Genomic DNA, 19,635 nt, shown 5'->3' on the forward strand with positions numbered 1-19,635 from the left:
ATGCTACTCTGCTGCAGAGTATGCCTGTCCTGTTTGATATAAGTCAACACATGCCAGACAAGTGGACGTTACCCGAAACAGATAAGATCCAAAGAAGAGCAGCACGTTTAGTCAAAGGTTCGTTCAGTAGGTGCGAAAAAATGACGGAGATCTTCAGCCAACTCCAGCGGCAGACGCTACCATACAGGCGTTGTGAATGACGGTGAGCTTTACTCGCAAAATTTCCCAGCACGTCTCTAGTTGAATCAACAAAAGTATTGCTCGCTGCAATGTATATCTCGCGAAAAGACCATGGAGTTAGATAGATACGTTCTCATATGGATGCCCACCACCGATCGTCCTTCACGAGCACGGTCGATAACCGGAACAGGAAAGGGGAGAAAATGACAGTTGAATCCAAGGAATAGATGTAAATGTAGACTGTTCCCCTGCAATGTGATTCCCCCTCTACAGGAAGCATTATGTTAGTCTGTCCTCTCCACAGGTATCCCTACGACATGGTTGCAACTATGCTACTACTGTATATACACAGGGTGATTTTTTCCACAGTGTACAAACATTAGGGATTGATCGATGAAAGGATACGGAGAAAAAGGTCTAATGAACTTATGTCCAGAAATGCGTGGTTTCCAGGCTAGAGACCATTTATTCAATCATACATTCTCACAGAGTCTGCGGTCTAATAAGCGCTGACCGAGCGAGGTGGCGCAGTGGTTAGCACACTGGACTCGCATTCGGGAGGACGACGGTCCCATCCCGCGTCCTGCCATCCTGATTTAGGTTTTCCGTGATTTCCCTAAATCGCTGCAGGCAAATGCCGGGATGGTTCCTTTGAAAGGGCACGGCCGACTGCCTTCCCCGTCCTTCCCTAATCCGATGAGACCGATGACCTTGCTGTCTGGTCTCCGCCCCAAACAACCCAACTCCCTAATGCGTGCTGTACCAAGTAGCCACAGTTACAGTACCTGTTCAAAATGGTTTCCATGTGCCTCATCACAATCGTGTACGCGCCGTAGCGTATTCTGTCTCACACGTTCACATCGGCTAGACTGCATCTGAACAGCGTCAAAGGCAGCATGGATACGCTGCTCCAGTGTCTCCACATCTGGAATGGGCTCCGCATACACAATACTTTTGAGATGGCCCCATAATTACAAACCGCACGGGTTGAGATCCGGTGAACGAGCGGGCCATCCAACTTGACCCAATCGTCTGGTCCATCGACCAGGGAAGGCACGATTGAGAAGCGTCCGGACGCTATCGGCGAAGTGGTCTGGAGCACCATAATGTAGCAGCCACATAACCCTTGATATCATCAATGACACTTCCTCCAGGAGGGGAGGCAAATTCACCCGCATGTCACGCCGATAGTTGCGGTCTTTTAGGTGACGTGGAAGGAAGACCGCTCCCAAAATACGGTCGCCAATCATGCCGGCCCACACATTCCGGCTGTACCGATGCTGACGATCCGCTGTCTCCACACCATGGGGGTTCTGCATACTATCCTACAGATGACTGTTATGAAAGTGGAAGATATCACTCCGCATAAGGGTGGCCTCTTCTGTGAATAGTATGGATGATACAAATCTCGGAATCATGGTTGCCTGGTGAAGAAACCAGTAATAAAACTGGTGCCGATGTGGAAAGTCTTTCACTAGTAAGCCCAGCACACTGTAAGTGATAAAGGTAGAATTGTCATGCAAAATGTTCCACACGGTCGTCTGACTTACCAATTGTACCAGGCCAATTGCCTGGTACTGACACGGCGGTCGCCTTCCACATAGTTAATCATATTTTCCTATAGCTCTGGTGTCCGAACACTTCGGGTACGTCCTTCATGATTTCCTGCTTCTGGAAACGACCCTCTCTGAGACAAACGGCGAAACAAATGGTTCAAATGGCTCTAAGCACTATGGGACTTAAAATCTGAGGTCATCAGTCCCCTAGACTTAGAACTACTTAAACCTAATCAACCTAAGGACATCACACACATCCATTCCCGAGGCGGGATTCCAACCTGCGACCGTTGCAGTCGCGCGGTTCCAGACTGAAGCGCCTAGAAACGGCGAAACACTGTTGCAAACACTGAATGCTGTGGTTGTTGTCGGCGGGGATACGTCTCCTGATACAACCTTGTTGCCCGCCGCTCGTTTCCATTTGCCTTAGCGTAAACAACATGTCGGCAAGCTCTTGATTCGAATACGGAACCACTGTGTACAACGGTGTACCGCATCCATTACAAGGTGAGTCAGAGAAAGACGAATGAGGAACAGTACTTCCCTCCAGGTGGAAACCATGCATACTGTATTTGTGGCTGCATGGTACAGCGCGCATTAGGCTGCAGTCTCTGTAACGAAGTATGCTTGAATAAATGGTATCTAGCATGGAAACCAAGCATTTCCGGACAAACTCATTAGACCCTTTTTGTTCCGCCTCCTCTCATTGATCAATCCCTAGAGTTTGTAGCCGTATATCATTGCTTTAGGCCACGAAGCAACGGGACAATCTGTTGACACTATCTCGGCCTAACGGCTGTAACGGGTTTCTCCAGAGAAAGAACTTTGTGTTTGAGGAAGTGAGTGGCAGCGTTACAGTCTTCCTTGAGTGGCAAAAACTAACGGCCACAGACACAATAATACATTCCACATCTAATCATCCCCACAAACCGAAGCTTGCAGCAGTAAGACATATGTTATAAACGTTCAACAGGATTCCGCTCTAAAGGAGAAACTATACAAAGTAAGTGGGCACAATCGTACAAATAGCGAGGAAAAATGTGTATGACACACATGTAGTACACAGACTCAATCAAAAACTAAAAACCACAAATACAAAACAAACACAACATATCTAGCATCTACAGAACGCAAGAAAATTTACAAAGTGCAAACTCACAAACACATTCAACACACATACACTTGACAACATCTTACAGAAAAGAAGCAGATGGTACACTATAACTCACACACATTACTTAACACGCAGTGTGGCAATTTATACTAAGTAAATAAGGCTTCTAAATAGCATATAAAACTGTGCAAACACTGCAATCAAACTTAATCCAACTAACAGTCGAGAGGGATAAATTGCAAGGATCAGGATTGTACAAACTTGAATGTCAAAGTTGAGATGCAGTATACATAGCGAAGACATGCAGGAATTTTGAAACACATCTGATGGAAGTATGAAACAAGCCATTCCACATTTGCAGAGCACATAAATTCCACAAGCACCATCCTCCAAACATGGAACAGGATGCGAAAATAAGAATAAACAACCATGACAAAATTAATCACTCAAATGCGTGACATGTAGCGCTAAATGTGCGTCTTGCTGTAAGATAATTCTGTGGAAGTGTCGTAGTTATCGTCCCCTGTAAGCAAAGTTCTGATGAAGTCAATGTACCTTACCTCATCATAAACAAAGTGAATTGCTTTGCGTATAGATATCTTAGTTATTACGCGTATTGCCGTGATGAAGGAAGTACTGTGCTGTAACGTATTATTGTGCTACGGAAAAGGCTATCTCATTGTATCTATACCACAAAAGTTACTACTAAAACATGTTTTACTTTCCAGAATAATACAGAAAAACTGTGCAGATATAAAACAGATACACCGCAAAAGTAACAACGTAAATTGTGTCACATATTAGTAGCGTCGTGATATAATCGTGTATCTGTCAAATAAACTTACCACTGTGTCATCTGGTATGTCTCAGAAAGTACTTTAAATCCAGAATGTATTTTCAAGTAAACCAAAATGTTGCATTAAAATCTCATTAGCAGTAACGATACATGTTCTAAGTATGTCAGCCTTATAGTCGTTACGTAATCGTGCAACTAACAAGCAAGAATGTACACACACAATAACACTGTGTCGTCTGTTTACTATAACAATGAACTCGTAAATACTGTCTAAATAAGTTCTCTTGGTTCTTGACTGGATATTTAACTTAAAACATTGTTGCATGTTAACAGTTTCTAAGTCTGACAAAGCATACTAGAAATGTGAAGTGAAATGTTTTATGGCAAAGACTAAGTTAAAAAGCAGATTATCTTTCAATAAACAGTTTTACGTGTGAAATGTGGTGCAATCCTTTACTCTTCCTAGTACGCAGAGTTTCAACTTCAACGCAATTATCATGTGGTTACGTCGGTAAGGAACACTGGAATTTTTCTCAAGGTTAGCTTATGTTATTTTTCTCTGAGCCAGCCGGCGCACGCGGCTGCCTGCGGTGCGAGTCATTGTCTGTCTCTTTGTTGGCGTGCGTCGTTATTGGGATTAGGAGACCTAACTTCTACAAATCCACCTTGTCGAGAGTGCCCTGCTCTGTTTGAATCCCGCCAGTTCTGATGGAATTAATTTCTGGCGTTTTGTCGGTAGTTTACATAGTTTCTTGTTTGTCGGTCATGTGGTGGAGAATTTCTCCCGGAATCGTAACTGCGCGCTGGACCGTTGCGTCTGAAGTTATTCTGTCTCCCTTGATAATAATTATTTTGGTTCCCATATTGTCTGTTTCTCTGATTGTCTCTGTCATAGTCATTACCGCAGAGAGGTGATCTTTCCCTGTAATTATTACTACTCTCCCAACAGTTGTCATACGGGTGGTGTCTGTTTTGGTCACGAGTTACGTTGTAAGAATAGCCTTGTAGTGTCCATTTATTATTTCTGTCATCGCGGAATTGTGACAGATGTGACCTGTAGTTGTTGTGCTCCTGTTTTCGAGTTCCGCGATTGTCAGTGTCAATTTCCAATTCTTGTAACAGTCCCTGAAAAGCTTCAATGTCGTCTTTGCAACGTCCTGCCAAAATAATGTGTCGTAAATGTTCAGGCAATTAGATTAAGCAAATGTGGATGAGTTCTGAGGGGCTGTATGGGTTTGACAGGTACTGATTCTTGTGCAGCATGTCTTCAAAATATTTCACAAGACTGGAAAATTCAGATTGTTCGAAATGTTTCATCATTATGATGCTATGTTTTACTCTGTCCTGTGTAGCTTGAGACCAATATGCTGAGAGGAAGGCATGATAAAATTCTCCTTCACTGTGGCAATCGTGAATGACCGATCGCATTCTTACAGCTGGTTCATTCTCTAAATAGCCACACATAAATTCTAACCTGTGCTCCAATGACCAGTTGGGAGGAAAACAATGAGAGAATTGATGAAGCCACGCTTGTGGATGAATGTCGTTGCCAGAATTCTTAAATGTTTTCAATTTACGTGTAGTAATGAACAACTTATAGTCAAAATCATCATGTCGGCGAGTCGCTTATCGGTCATTGTTACGTCGTTTCGGCGGTTCTATCTCAAAATTCATTGCGCCTTGCCAACTTCTTTCATAATTTTCGAAATGCCCTGTGTTATTATTTTGCGGCTTTTCCGTATTTTTAAGTCCCTCTTTCCGTGTTGGAGCGAGAGTGTCCTCTGAAATATGTAATATTTGTATTACTTGTGCCAACTGATCTTGTACTTCCCGGATTTCTCTTTTGTGTTGCGTATTAATTTGATTCTGATTTTTTTTGAATTTCTTAATTTGTTCATACTCTTCTGTGTCAGTGAAGGCTACAGGTCTTGTGTCACTCAGATCATCATCCACCTTTGTAGATAAGTTAGTGAACTGATCCGAAAGTTCGGCTACTTTCTCAGATAGTGAACTTATTTCCTCAGTGTGTTTTCTGAACCAAGTTTCAGAGTGTCCAGTTTTAGCTTGCAAGGTGTCATGATTTTCATGAATAATAGTTTGCAGTTCTTTTATTGCTGCTTCGTGATTCTGTAATGTATTTTCATGCCGCGAAAAAATAGGTTGGAAATACTCACAAATTTGTGTTTTTACGTCATTACAGACTTTTTGACTTTTCGATTCGATTTTATGTAACTCAGTAGTTAAATCTTCACGTGTTTGTTCGAGCGTAGTGTGAAGATTTTGATCCATTGCGTCTAACTGTTGCTGTGTTTGTCTCTGGTGTTGTTCCGTTGTGTCTAACTTTTGAAGATTTTGTTCCATTGTGTCTAACTATTGCTGTGTTTGTCTCTGATTTTGTTTCATTTGTTGCATTAATTGCAATAATAATGTATTAGTGTCTGGAATCTATTCCTCTATGCTTTTCGGCAGTGCATTTGCACCGGCAACATTCACATTTTGACGAGCAGAAAATGTGTATTGACTTATTTGAGAAAACGGTGAAGACGCAAAACCTGAATCTACAGTATTTGCAAGATTCTGTGCTGTCATTTCGGATTCCTGAGGCGAACTGTTGCCGACCGATCAATCGATAATGCTTCCCTGTTCACTAATTGTTTCTTCACTGTCTACACCATTATTTGCAGCCCGCTCCATTTCCCTATGCACAATTACCAAATTACTAGTTTGAACATTAGTTAATTCATTACACGGTGGCGCTAACACAGTGCTTTCGACTTCACTGTAATTTCTCAGTTTACTTTGGAACCTAGTATTACGTTTTTCACACGCCATTATTGTCACAATACTTCACACGACAACACAGAAAATCGCAATTTGAAGAGCAAAATTAAAAAAACACATTAACATAGCACTGAAAATAAAATCTCGTTAATTGCTAGTGCAGCTGCGCAATACTTGGTGCAAATCTACATGCATGCCACAACTGTTTTACTGTACAACAATGAAAAACTACAACTACAAAGGAAATTCTCTCTATAATTACGCGCTAGCAATAAACAACAGCTACACGAATTACACAAACTACAAGAAAAAAATCAGAAGATTCCAGTGAAGTATCCTCGGCTGAGGGTCGACTTATGAAACGTCCACTTAGAAAAATTATAAATGACTGTGCTTAAACTGACACACAGTATTTTTAGCGCAACGCAATCTGACTTTCAATAATCCCTACAAAAGAATAGCCCTGACTAACATTAACCTATACCTTTCACAAGTCACTTAGCTCACAAAAATCTTCGTTACTCGAAGTACTCCAATACAGCGAGCGCCACTACCGCCAGCTAAATAAAAGATTCAAACTACTGATGGCACTAACTATTGAGAGGCATAGTTAGCAAATGAAAAATTTTGATAGAGAACAAACAATGTATTTACCTTAATAGTGTTCAAAAGTCATAATATATATAGCAGTTCATGACATCCAGTCTTACAAATTTCAAAACTCCACCATTTCTCTCCCCACATCCACAACTGCTGGCGGCTCACCTCGAACTGCACAACGCTACGCGCTGTTAACAGCCAACAGCCCAACACTACAATAGCGAATATTACAACAATGCCACCCTGCCACAGACTGCACACAGCGCTACGTGGCGTTACCAATAGAAAAACCTAGACAGCCTACTTACATTTGTAATTGTAATCCCTAAGTATTTAGTTGAGTTTACAGCCTTCAGACTTGTGTGACTTATCGCGTAATTGAAATTTAGCTGATTTCTTTTAGTACCGATGTGAATAACTTCACAATTTTCCTTATTCAGGGTCAATTGCCACTTTTCGCACCATACAGATATCTTATCTAAATCATTTTGCAAGTCATTTTGATCATATGATGACTTTACATGACGGTAAATGATAGCATCATCTGCAGACAATCTACGGCGGCTACTCACATTGTCTCCTATGTCGTTAATATAGATCAGGAACAACAGAGGGCCTATAACACTTCCTTGGGGAACGCCGGGTATTGCTTCTGTTTTACTCTTTGACTTTACGTCTATTACTACGAACTGTGACCTTTCTGACACGAAATCACGAATCCAGTCGCACACCTAAGGCGATACCCCGTACGCACGCAGTTTGGTTAGAAGATGCGTGTGAGGAACGGTGTCGAAAGCTTTTTCGAAATCTAAAAATATGGATTCAATTTGACATCCCCTGTCGAAAACACTTATTACTTCATGTGTTTCACAAGAACGATATTTTCTGAATCCGTGCTGACTATATGTCAATGAATCGTTTTCTTCGAGGTACTTCATAATGTTCGAACACAGTATATGTTCTAAAACCCTACTGCAAATCGACGTTAGTGATATAGGCCTGTAATTCAGCGTATTACTCCTACTTCCCTTTTTTGTATTGGTGTGACTTGAGCAATTTTCGAGTCTTTAGGTACGGATCTTTCTGTGTGCGGGTGGTTGTATATAATTGCTAAATATGGCGCTATTTTATCAGCATACAGTGAGAGGAACCTGACTGGTATACAATCTTGCCTTTATTAAGTGACTGAAGCTGCTTCGTTACTCCGAGGATATCTGCTTCTATTTTTCTCATCTTGGCAGTTGTTCCTGATTGGAATTCAGGAATACTTACTTCGTCTTCTTTGGTGAAGGAGTTTCTGAAAACCGTGTTTAATAACTCTGCTTTAGTGGCACTGTCATCAGTGACTTCACCGTTGTTAGCGCGCAGGGGAGGTATTGATTGCGTCTTGCCACTGGTGTGCTTGATGTATGGCCAGAATCTCTTTGGGTTTTCTGCCAGATTGCGAGACAGAATTTCGTTGTGGAAATTATTAAAAGCATCTCGCATTAAAAACCAGGTTGAGCCTAATTCCTGACTGTCAGTGCTAATCTGAGTGGCTGAGGCGAGAGCGAGCTGAGAGCTTGTGAGAATACTGTGGAGTATGTGAAAGCTGGTGGTGGACGGGGGAGTTGTATTCCGCAAGCGGGCAGCCCACGCGGTGCTCGGCGCAGCACGTGGCGAGCTGCGGCTGTCAGCAGCTGACTGGGCCTGTAGTCAGCGGGGCACCCCGCAGCAGCAGCCGGCAGTCAGCGCGTGTTTCTGTCGGACAGCGCTGTCTGCTCGCCGCAGCAAAACCTGCACGTGCCCATACTAGGCGGCACTGCTTCCATTCAACAGATGTAGCCTATCTCACTGGTGTACTGGACGACTCGCGTAAAGGCGTGTACACTAGGGCAACGAAGGCCAACGAACGACAGGCAACCGCTTCGTTGGTGGAGATATGCTAAATGTGTACGTGCGGTAAATTGGAACCACCGAAACCGTTGGCCTCGGTTGTGTTTGGGTCTACTGCCGGTAGGATCAGAGCGTTGACAGTGGGCAGGAGTTGGGACCTCTCTCCAAGTGTGGTGAGGAGGCATAGTCAAAATCTGGTACCGCGCGCCGCGGAATTTGAATCCGCCCCAGACTTCATGGACGTCGAAGACCCCTAGAGGTCTCTGCACCATCGCGCCGTAAGCTGTGGCGGCGCGCGCCTCCTGGCCCGCATTTAGCGTGAGGGCGCCACAGTTAACACGTGGTTGCAGCGGCCAAGAGCGGCGACCCCCATAGCGTACTTAAGCGTCTGCCTCTCGCTCAGCCAGCCCCTCCCGGATGATGCCCTCTCTCCCTCCATTAATCCCTCCTATCAACTCTGATCCTCACTCCCCCTCCTTTCCTCTATCCTTTTCCCGGGCTCCCTCTGCCCCCCTTCTCTCCTCCGAGTCCTTTTGCATTTCTCTCCTCTGCCTTTTCCCATTCTCTCTCGCGTCTGCCCTGCCCCTCTCCCCCCTTATGAGTCCTCTCCTTGCTTTGGTCCCCCCCCCTTCGTTTTTTCCTCTCCTCCCTCCTTGTTTTGCCCCTCATCCAGGTCCCCCCGCCCGCCTGCCCTTGGCTAGGAAGTGTCATCTTTGTGCCGTCATTTTCGTGCAGTGTTTTACAGTGAGTGTTCCGTGTTGTGTGTCTTTTGGGAAGTGTTGCGAACGGCCATCATACTATCGCTGGGTGTGATTTTTTATCTCTTGCTAACAGAAACCACACTGTCGTCATGTTTTTTTTAATTATGTGTCTAGTATGTTACTTGTCTGATTCCTGTGTATTTTATTAACATTGCCAACCCCTTTGCTTTATGTTTTAACTTTCCACAATTTTCAGCCGTTTTACAATATAAGTCACCGTTTTATCGCTTGTTTTTCTTGTTTCTCTTCTTCTTACGTTTTTAAAAAGTCTCTAGGCTGTAGAGCAGCTTACTAAGCTGCTGCCAGCCCGCCCCCTTCGGGGGCAATCGAAATTCAGTAAAGGAAAAAAAAAAAAGCTCGTTAGACCGCTTACTTCCGTGTTCTGTGTACGAGTGGACGTGTTTGGTAGGTTTCCTTGTGACTCCGTTGTTCGATCTTGTTGTTCATTCTGTCCTTCGTTGGTCGTGTCCGTCCTCTCCCGTTGTGTTGTTGTTCGCGGGCCTCTCCGCGGGTCCCACCGAGCTTTCCGTCTTCTCAACCCCGCGACCGTCCCGGTCGCAGTTACAACACAAAATTTTTTGAGAAACCCTCCTCTCAGCGTTGTGTGCGTGGGAAGATTTCACCCACGTAAGGAAACTGACCACAGAAAGACACTTTGCTTTCAGACACACTTGACTGTAGTAATTACTGGCTGTGTGAGAAAAACAGAACATACTTTCTTTTCGGGAAAATACAGTCAGGCAGTTTAGAGGACAGGTTTCAGAGAGACCGCCAACTAAATGGGGGTAATACCGCGTCACAGGGGATATTGAACATATATAGAGAAGGTCGACACGAATGGTCACTGATTAATTTAACACGTGGTAGTGTCGCAGAGGTACTGAAGGAACTGAACTGGAATACTCTTGAAGACACGTAAACTGTCCCGAGAAAGTCTATTAACAAAGTTTTAAGAAGCGGCTTTAAATAATTCCTCTAGGAATATACAACCTCCTATGTATCACACACATGGGGATCGGAAAAAGTTAAAATGACTACAGCATGCACAGAGGCATTCAAATAATCATTGTTCCCTTACTCCACACGTGAATGGAACAGCAAGAAACCCTAATAACTGGGTACAGTGGAACGTACTCTCTGCCATGCACCTCAGGGTGGTTTGCAGAGTATCGAAGTAGATGTAGATGGACGCTGGATAGAAAGTTCATTGATTCAGAAACGATTTGTTGTGTCTCTAGTAAGGGTGTGTTCTTAAGTTTTTGATGACAGCCACAACTCGCACTCAGTATGTTTCACTGTTTAATTTAACAAGAGCAGCATCAGATCTCTGGAATGTACAGTTTAAAGTACAGTAGTGTGCTGTTAAATTAAAGAGCGAAACCAGTCAATAAAACATAGTAAGTGCGACTAGTGGCTGTTCTCAAAAACAGCCGCTGTTTCCTCTGCCGGCAATGCTTGCTCTGGCTAAGGGCGTGTATTTATTGTGTTCAAAAATGCTAGAGTATCGAGTGGAATATGGAGAGAGAGCATTAAAGCTGATAGAGTTGTATCACGAGTGGGAATGTTCATGGGCCCCTACGAGGTGCGATTATAAAAACAAATCGAAGAGACTAGACGCTAAATAAATAAGTAATACTGTAGTGTCGGCAGACTTGCCAACACTACGCACACTAATTGAAAGAGGCGGCCAAGATGCACGCGCTAACTCACGAAGCATGGAGTGAGGTCTGAAACAGGAGACTTAATGAATGTGATAAAGAAAATACGTATCTTTGGAATATACTTAACTTTTAATACATCCTTGTATACATCTTTCTTGATGAGACATCTGGAGATTGTGGCGATACAACTGACTATATACAAGCTATTTAAGGCTAATGGCGCCTTGCTAAGTCGTAGCCATTAACTTAGCTGAAGGCTATTCTAACTGTCTCTCGGCAAATGAGAGAAATGGCCTCGCCCGTACAGTCGCCAGCAACGTCGTCGTACAACTGGGGCGAGTTCTCGTACGTCTCTCGATACCTGCCGTGTGGTGGCGCTCGGTCTGCGATCACACAGTGGCGACACGTGGGTCCGACATGTACTAATGGACCGCGGCCGATTTAAGCTACCACCTAGCAAGTGTGGTGTCTGGCAGTGACACCACAAATACAATAGTTGACAATGTTTGTTACTGGTAGCGGTAATTTAAAAAAAAAAGACCTTTACATATCGGTCAGAATTGATTAAAACTCCTTCTGGGTGTACTTCGACATAATCTTATAAAATGCTTGAAGCACTAAAATAAATCTACGTTTCGGCCGAGCTGCAGCTTTGCCCGTGGAAGGCCGCAGCAGCTCTGCTGAAACGTCGCAACATTTTAGTAATTAAAGCGGTTTATAAGATTACGCGGCAGTACACCCAGAAGGATTTTAGTGAGACTGACACTGACTGCGAGAGCCTACGTATTGGTAGCTGTCACAAGATGCGCGACGCGGGGTACTTTGCGCTCGGGCGGTCTGATCAACGCGAAAGCGCCGAGGAGGTACTACACAGCATGATGTAGAGCCATCACGCTAGGTCTTACGGAGATCATCGACCATTTCCATCAAATATACTGATCTAACGCTAATAGGACTCGAGTGTAGAGTGTCCTATACGTCGATTACCCAAGGTAGTGCTCATATGTAATACGCTCAAACCGTGCGTCTTATTCCTCTTGCGCTCGGCTATCAAGTTGATGACCAGTAAAGTATCTGATGATATAGCACTCACGTAACACGCCGTGGCAGCAGGAGCCAATTCTCTGTCCAAAATGGCAGCTGTCTCTCATTCGCATGATCACGTGCCTTTGTTAACATGAAGCTGCATTCTTTTAAATTCAACTTTAGTTTGATGTACAGGGTCTCTCCGTAAGAGGGGCTGAAATTTAACAGGACACAGAGGAGGCTCCATTGAACAACTTAAGGGGCTCCGGAACGCCCTATACTTGCAATGTTAAAATAACGCTTATAAATTACATCTTTCCTCACAAAGTATTTGAGGTAGGAAGTTGAACTTTTTACAGATTATTTATTGGAATATGGGCTACAACTTAACACAGGGATTTTACAAAATTTTAGTTCAGTTATTAAAGATGATTTTTTTTCAATTGTAATGAAAATTCACAACATTTTTTTGCAATTTTATATATATATATATATATATATATATATATATATATATATATATTCAAAAATATACAGTTTTTTGGAAAAAGGCTGTGTTAAGTTATGCAGAAGGTACTGTGTAACATTTACTGAAAGTTTGAAACAAATATGTTTGGAAGATCCTTAGAAAACATGTAATTAGTATGAGAAAATAAAAGTTTTGGGAATCGAGCGACGAAGATTGGATTAACTTTTTAGTGCATTCCAGGTCCATAGCATGGATTATCTTCATCCTCTGCAAACTCCTCCTCCAGCTTCCTCTTGTTCCTCCTCCTGTTTACTCTTGCTTGTATTTCTAGACTCTTTACAGACCTGTCTGCAGCCCGAAGGCGTTCCTTGTCTAAAGCAAGCATCGCTCGTACCATGTTAGAACCTATCTTCATTCCCATATTTCTAAATACCTTTGGCTTCCCAACATTTCTCCTTTTCTTAAAAGCCTTCAGAGGATTTCTAATAACTTTACTTTTACTCATTATTATACTTCAACAAAACAGAGACTCAAGAAACAGAATTAATTACGAATATTTTCGAGATAACAACAGAGTAAATAAACATGGAACAATCGACAATCACACCAGCGATATATATTGAACCATCACAGGTTAGTCACAACACATACTTTATCTCACATCACTAAAATGTACCTGATGAACACGGACGTTAATAATAACACCATTTGACAGCAGTTTAACAGCGCCACAGTGGGTCACGCCCATGTAGAACACATTTAAAAAAAAATTTAAAAATAGTTGTAGTCTTCGGAATTGAATAAATTATATATCTATTAAAAGGTAACAGTCTGCAGATTCAGAAAATGCAAAAAAGTAAAAATTGAACTTTTCATGATTTTGAGCCTTTCCGGAGCCACTTAAGGTAAGGAACCTCGAGTCGGAGAAGCCGGCTTAAGGAGCTAATAGGAATAAAATCACATTACTGTGTACTTTTTAAATTTACATTAGTTACAGGTAAGTGAAAATACCATCACTGACTCAATGAACGTACTATTTGTACTGTATCTTACAAAATGTGCTGAAACTGACGGTTATCAACCTCAATGAAAGCATGACAAAATTCTGACGCGTCCTGACAAGTATCCATCGTATGTTTCGAATCACATCACAGGCAGCTACAATTCTGGCAAATAATTCTATCTCCGTATCCACTGGCATCTCATACACAAACGACTTTAAATATTTCCATAAGATATAATCGAGGGGAATTAGGTTAGGTCGCCTCGCAGACAATGGACTAGGATCCCCCCTTCTAATCCAGCGACCAGCAAATACAGCACTGAGATGGTTGCAGTGAGGCGGTGTACCGTCATGTTTTCTCCACATCCTCTCGCGAACAGCCAAGGGTACAGTCAGCAACAATTCAGGTAGAACTCTTTGCACGAATCTCAAGTATAGGTGACCATTCAGATGAGCAGGTAGAAGATATGGCCCATTGAGATTATCCGTTGCAATCTCGGCCCAAAAACTCACAGAAAAACGTACTTGATTGTGCGACTCTACTACAGCGCGAGGGTTTTCCTCATACCACACATGGCTATCCCTGCTGTTCGAAATACCATCGTCAGTGAACAGCACGATTTGGAGGAAATGTGGTCGATCAAAAATGGTTCAAATGGCTCTGAGCACTTTGGGACTTAACATCTGAGGTCATCAGTCCCCTAGAACTTAGGACTACTTAAACCTGACTAACCTAAGGACATCACACACATCCATGCCCGAGGCAGGTCCGAACTTGCGACCGTAGCGGTCGCGCGGTTCCAGACTGAAGAGCCTAGAACCGCTCGGCCACACCGGCCGGCTTGTGGTCGATCAGTCCATTGCTGGAGCAACCACTGAAACAATGCGACCCTTGGTGCAGAGTAAGTCAAGAGGATTGCATGGACTCGTTATGGGTGATGTGGTTCAACTGTTGTTCGTGGACTGCTCGCCACGCGCTAGTATGTGCCGCGCCCATTTCACGTGCAACACAACAAGTACTTGTAGTGGAGTCCAACGCTACATGTTCCAACACCTTCTCTTCAAAATCGGATGTGCGAGTGGTTCTCATGTTGCCAGGTCCCTCTTTCTTCTTTCCAATAAACCAGTCTTTCGCATTCGTCGATCGAGAGAAACAACTCTAATCGTGACGGACGATGCCTGTTAGGAAATCGTTTGCTGTACAGCCTTTCAGCAGCGAGAGGATTGCAACGTACTTCCCCATACACAAGGAAGGTGCATGCCAGTGAGTTCTGTGCAACTATACCGGTACTGCTCCATCGTATTGTACTGTACGACTCTCCGTGGCATTGAGTAATGAATAGGTCTGTCTTTGATGCATAGCACCTTCCTTCCTGGAACAATGTAAATTCGATACAACAGAGCCACCTTATGAACAAGTACAGTAAACAAAATCAACATCATGACTTCGTAGTAATCAGGCTTGTCCTCCTTGTTTCCTTGCAGGAAATAAAGCATGCACGTGTAAATAAAGAGCACAGCAAGTGTAAACTTGCACGCATGTGAGTTGTAAATAAGCTGGAAAACAGTAATGCTAGACCATGCCAAAGACAGTTTTACTTGCATATCTCCTTAAGCTGGGTCCTCCGACCCCAGATTCACTACCTCAGATTGTTCAATGGAGTATTCTCTGTGTCCTCCTACATTTCTGCACGCTCTTGTGGAAACACCCTCTGTGTTGCCTGACTGAGAAAATGAAACACCGAGGTGGAGGATACGAAATGAAACTACACAGGTTTAGAGAGTATGTGATGTTATTTCAATGAGCACAAAATTAAGCCAAATTTACAAAGAGCGCAGTAGTGCGGGCCCACTTATCAGTATAACGGTTGAAACGTCCCCTTTTGAACAATTATACGAGGGCAGTTCAATAAGTAATGCAACACATTTTTTTCTGAAACAGGGGTTGTTTTATTCAGCATTGAAATACACCAGGTTATTCCCCAACATTTTAGCTACACAACACTATTTTTCAACGTAATCTCCATTCAATGCTACGGCCTTACGCCACCTTGAAATGAGGGCCTGTATGCCTGCACAGTACCATTCCACTGGTCGATGTCGGAGCCAACGTCGTACTGCATCAATAACTTCTTCATCATCCGCGTAGTGCGTCCCACGGATTGCGTCCTTCATTGGGCCAAACATATGGAAATTCGACGGTGCGAGATCGGGGCTGTAGGGTGCATGAGGAAGAACAGTCCACTGAAGTTTTGTGAGCTCCTCTCGGGTGCGAAGACTTGTGTGAGGTCTTGCGTTGTCATGAAGAAGGAGAAGTTCGTTCTGATTTTTGTGCCTACGAACACGCTGAAGTCGTTTCTTCAATTTCTGAAGAGTAGCACAATACACTTCAGAGTTGATCGTTTGGCCACGGGGAAGGACATCGAACAGAATAACCCCTTCAGCGTCCCAGAAGACTGTAAACATGACTTTTCCGGCTGAGGGTATGGGTTTAAACTTTTTCTTGGTAGGGGAGTGGGTGTGGCGCCACTCCATTGATTGCCGTTTTGTTTCAGGTTCGAAGTGATGAACCCATGTTTCATCGCCTGTAACAATCTTTGACAAGAAATTGTCACCCTCAGCCACATGACGAGCAAGCAATTCCGCACAGATGGTTCTCCTTTGCTCTTTATGGTGTTCGGTTAGACAACGAGGGACCCAGCGGGAACAAACCTTTGAATATCCCAACTGGTGAAAAATTGTGGCAGCACTACCAACAGAGATGTCAAGTTGAGCACTGAGTTGTTTGATGGTGATCCATCGATCATCTCGAACGAGTGTGTTCGCACGCTCTGCCATTGCAGAAGTCACAGCTGTGCACGGCCGGCCCGCACGCGGGAGATCAGACAGTCTTGCTTGAGCTTGCGGCGATGATGACACACTCTTTGCCCAACGACTCACCGTGCTTTTGTCCACTGCCAGATCACCGTAGACATTCTGCAAGCGCCTATGAATATCTGAGATGCCCTGGTTTTCCGCCAAAAGAAACTCGATCACTGCCCGTTGTTTGCAACGCACATCCGTTACAGACGCCATTTTAACAGCTCCGTACAGCGCTGCCACCAGTCGGAAGTCAATGAAACTATACGAGACGAAGCGGGGATGTTTGAAAATGTTCCACAAGAAATTTCCGGTTTTTTCAACCAAAATTGGCCGAGAAAAAAAATGTGTTGCATTACTTATTGAACTGCCCTCGTACAAGACTGCGCTTAAACTGACACACAATATTTTTAGCGTAACGCAATCTGACTTTCAATAATCCCTACAAAAGAATGGCCCTGACTAACATTAACCTATACCTTTCACAAATCACTTACAAAAATCTTCGTTACTCGAACTACTGCAATACAGCGAGCGCCACTACTGCCAGCTAAATAAAAGATTCAAACTACGGAAGGCACTAACTACTAATAGGCATAGTTAGCAATTGAAAGATTTTGATTGAGAACAAACCATGTATTTACCTCAACAGTGTTCAAAAGTCATAATGTATATAGCAGTTCATGATATCCAGTGTTACAAATTTCAAAACTCCGCCATCTCTCTCCACACATCCACCACTGCTGGCGGCTCACCTCCAACTGCCGAACGCTACGCGCTGTTCACATCCAGCTGCCCAACACTACAGTGGCAGACAACAATGCAAACTGGCCACAGACTGCACACAGCACAGCCCGTGATTTTCACACAGAGCGCTACGTAATGTTGCCAATAAGAAAACATAAACAGCACACTTACACGGTACACTCCCCCTAACCTGGATGCACGCACTGATTCGGTTAGGAAAAGTGCCATAAAAGCTTTGTACCCTTTCCTGAGGGAAGCTTGTCTACAACTGTAGTTACTCGTTCTAGAAATCCTGGATGTTGATGGAGGAAGGGAGTTGACGTCCGAGGTCGTTCCAAACATGTTCTGTCGGGGACAGATCTGGGAATCTTGGTGCCCAGGAGTTCATCGACAGAATGCAGGCAGTTCGTAGAGAAACTTAGCATTAGAGTTCACTCAGTGGCTGTTAGCCACCTGACGTTATAACGTTTTCTCTGGTCATAATGGACTGACAGAGAATGACGTTATAAAGACCATGGATTTTTAGGTCGTAAAAAAGTGTTATAATTTATATAAAAAACAGCTACCAGCCACATGTATGGTTTAAAAAGTTTTATTATCTTCAGACCATGACCGGTTTCGGATTTTCCTTTACAAATCCATCTTCAGATGGCAGATTACACGCATTCTTAGTTGGACCTAGTTTTGTTTGTGTTATTCGTTTGCTGCAGTGGGAAAGAAAAGAAATATTTTGTTGTCATATCGGTAATGGTATTTTTACGAAAGATTTACTTCTTTTACAAGATCTAATTGCTCATGAGATGGTTTTTATAAACATTAGTAAACTTGCAGGTTAGTGTACTTACGAGCTGTGTAGTTCTGCGTGACGAAATATTCGTGCGTTTATGTTTTCGAACGCAAGCTTCATACACTTTTCCATATGCACTATGTGAGTGCTATTCCAGTCAATGGGCGTCACTTTTAACCTCATCATTTTAATTACACACGCAGCACACACGAATAACGTTTACAAAACGTGGCCCAGCTTCACATTACAACCAATAAACAACGTTTGCAAAGAGCTTACAGTCATAACAATGTTAACTTACAGATGCTGTATGGTCGATATGGGTACAGTAAAATATCTCTTTGCTATTGTATGAAATTAATCTAAAATGGAATAAATAAAATTATATAGAAATAAGATTACAAACATTATATGTAGTACAGAATTACTGTGTGTTACTAATTACTTGTTACAATAGTAGGAGATAAATTCAATATATGACATAATATGCAATGCACATGTTTTCATTATGCAATTTTTTCAATGACATATAAGCAGTTTTTGGGGCCTGTATACTGAATGTTTTGATGGAATATTAGGCTTAAGTTATTTTAAAAAAAGTGAAAGCTTCTTCAAAGTTATTTAGGAAGGGGGTGTTAACTGACTCTGTCTGTTCATTCAAAATGAGATCAGGAAACCTGTTTTTATGTGTATGAATCTCAATCTCCTCTAGGAGATTCAATGTGAAACCTTTGTGTTTGAGGTGTAATATCTGCAGATTGTTTTCTATATTCTCAACTGTATGATTGTTTTCTGCAAGATGGGTGGCAAATGCAGATTTGCTTAGGTTTTTCAGACGTAGGGCATCAAGGTGTTCCTTGAATCTTGTTTCAAAAGCTCTACCTGTTTGGCCAATGTAGAATTTAGGACAGTTGTTACTAATGTTTATAAAAACCATCTCATGAGCAATTAGATCTTGTAAAAGAAGTAAATCTTTCGTAAAAATACCATTACCGATATGACAACAAAATATTTCTTTTCTTTCCCAGTGCAACAAACGAATAACACAAACAAAACTAGGTCCAACTAAGAATGCGTGTAATCTGCCATCTGAAGATGGATTTGTAAAGGAAAATCCGAAACCGGTCATGGTCTGAAGATAATAAAACTTTTTAAACCATACATGTGGCTGGTAGCTGTTTTTTATATAAATTATAAACCTTAAGTACAACAGCCACGTTTCTCAACATGTCGTCTTTCGACAAAATAGCGTAAAAAAGTGTGTTTTAGGCACCTAAAATAGGCTCCTTCAGTAGTTCATTTAGGCTCTAATAAAAATGATGCAGAGAAAATAAAAATAAATTAAAATACACAGTGTTGACAGTATGAACATCTTATTAGTCATTAAAACAAGGAGAATGAATATTTACACAGTTACAGA

Source organism: Schistocerca nitens, chromosome 4 (genome assembly GCF_023898315.1).
Source record: "Schistocerca nitens isolate TAMUIC-IGC-003100 chromosome 4, iqSchNite1.1, whole genome shotgun sequence".
NCBI classification, from domain to species: Eukaryota; Metazoa; Arthropoda; class Insecta; order Orthoptera; family Acrididae; genus Schistocerca; species Schistocerca nitens.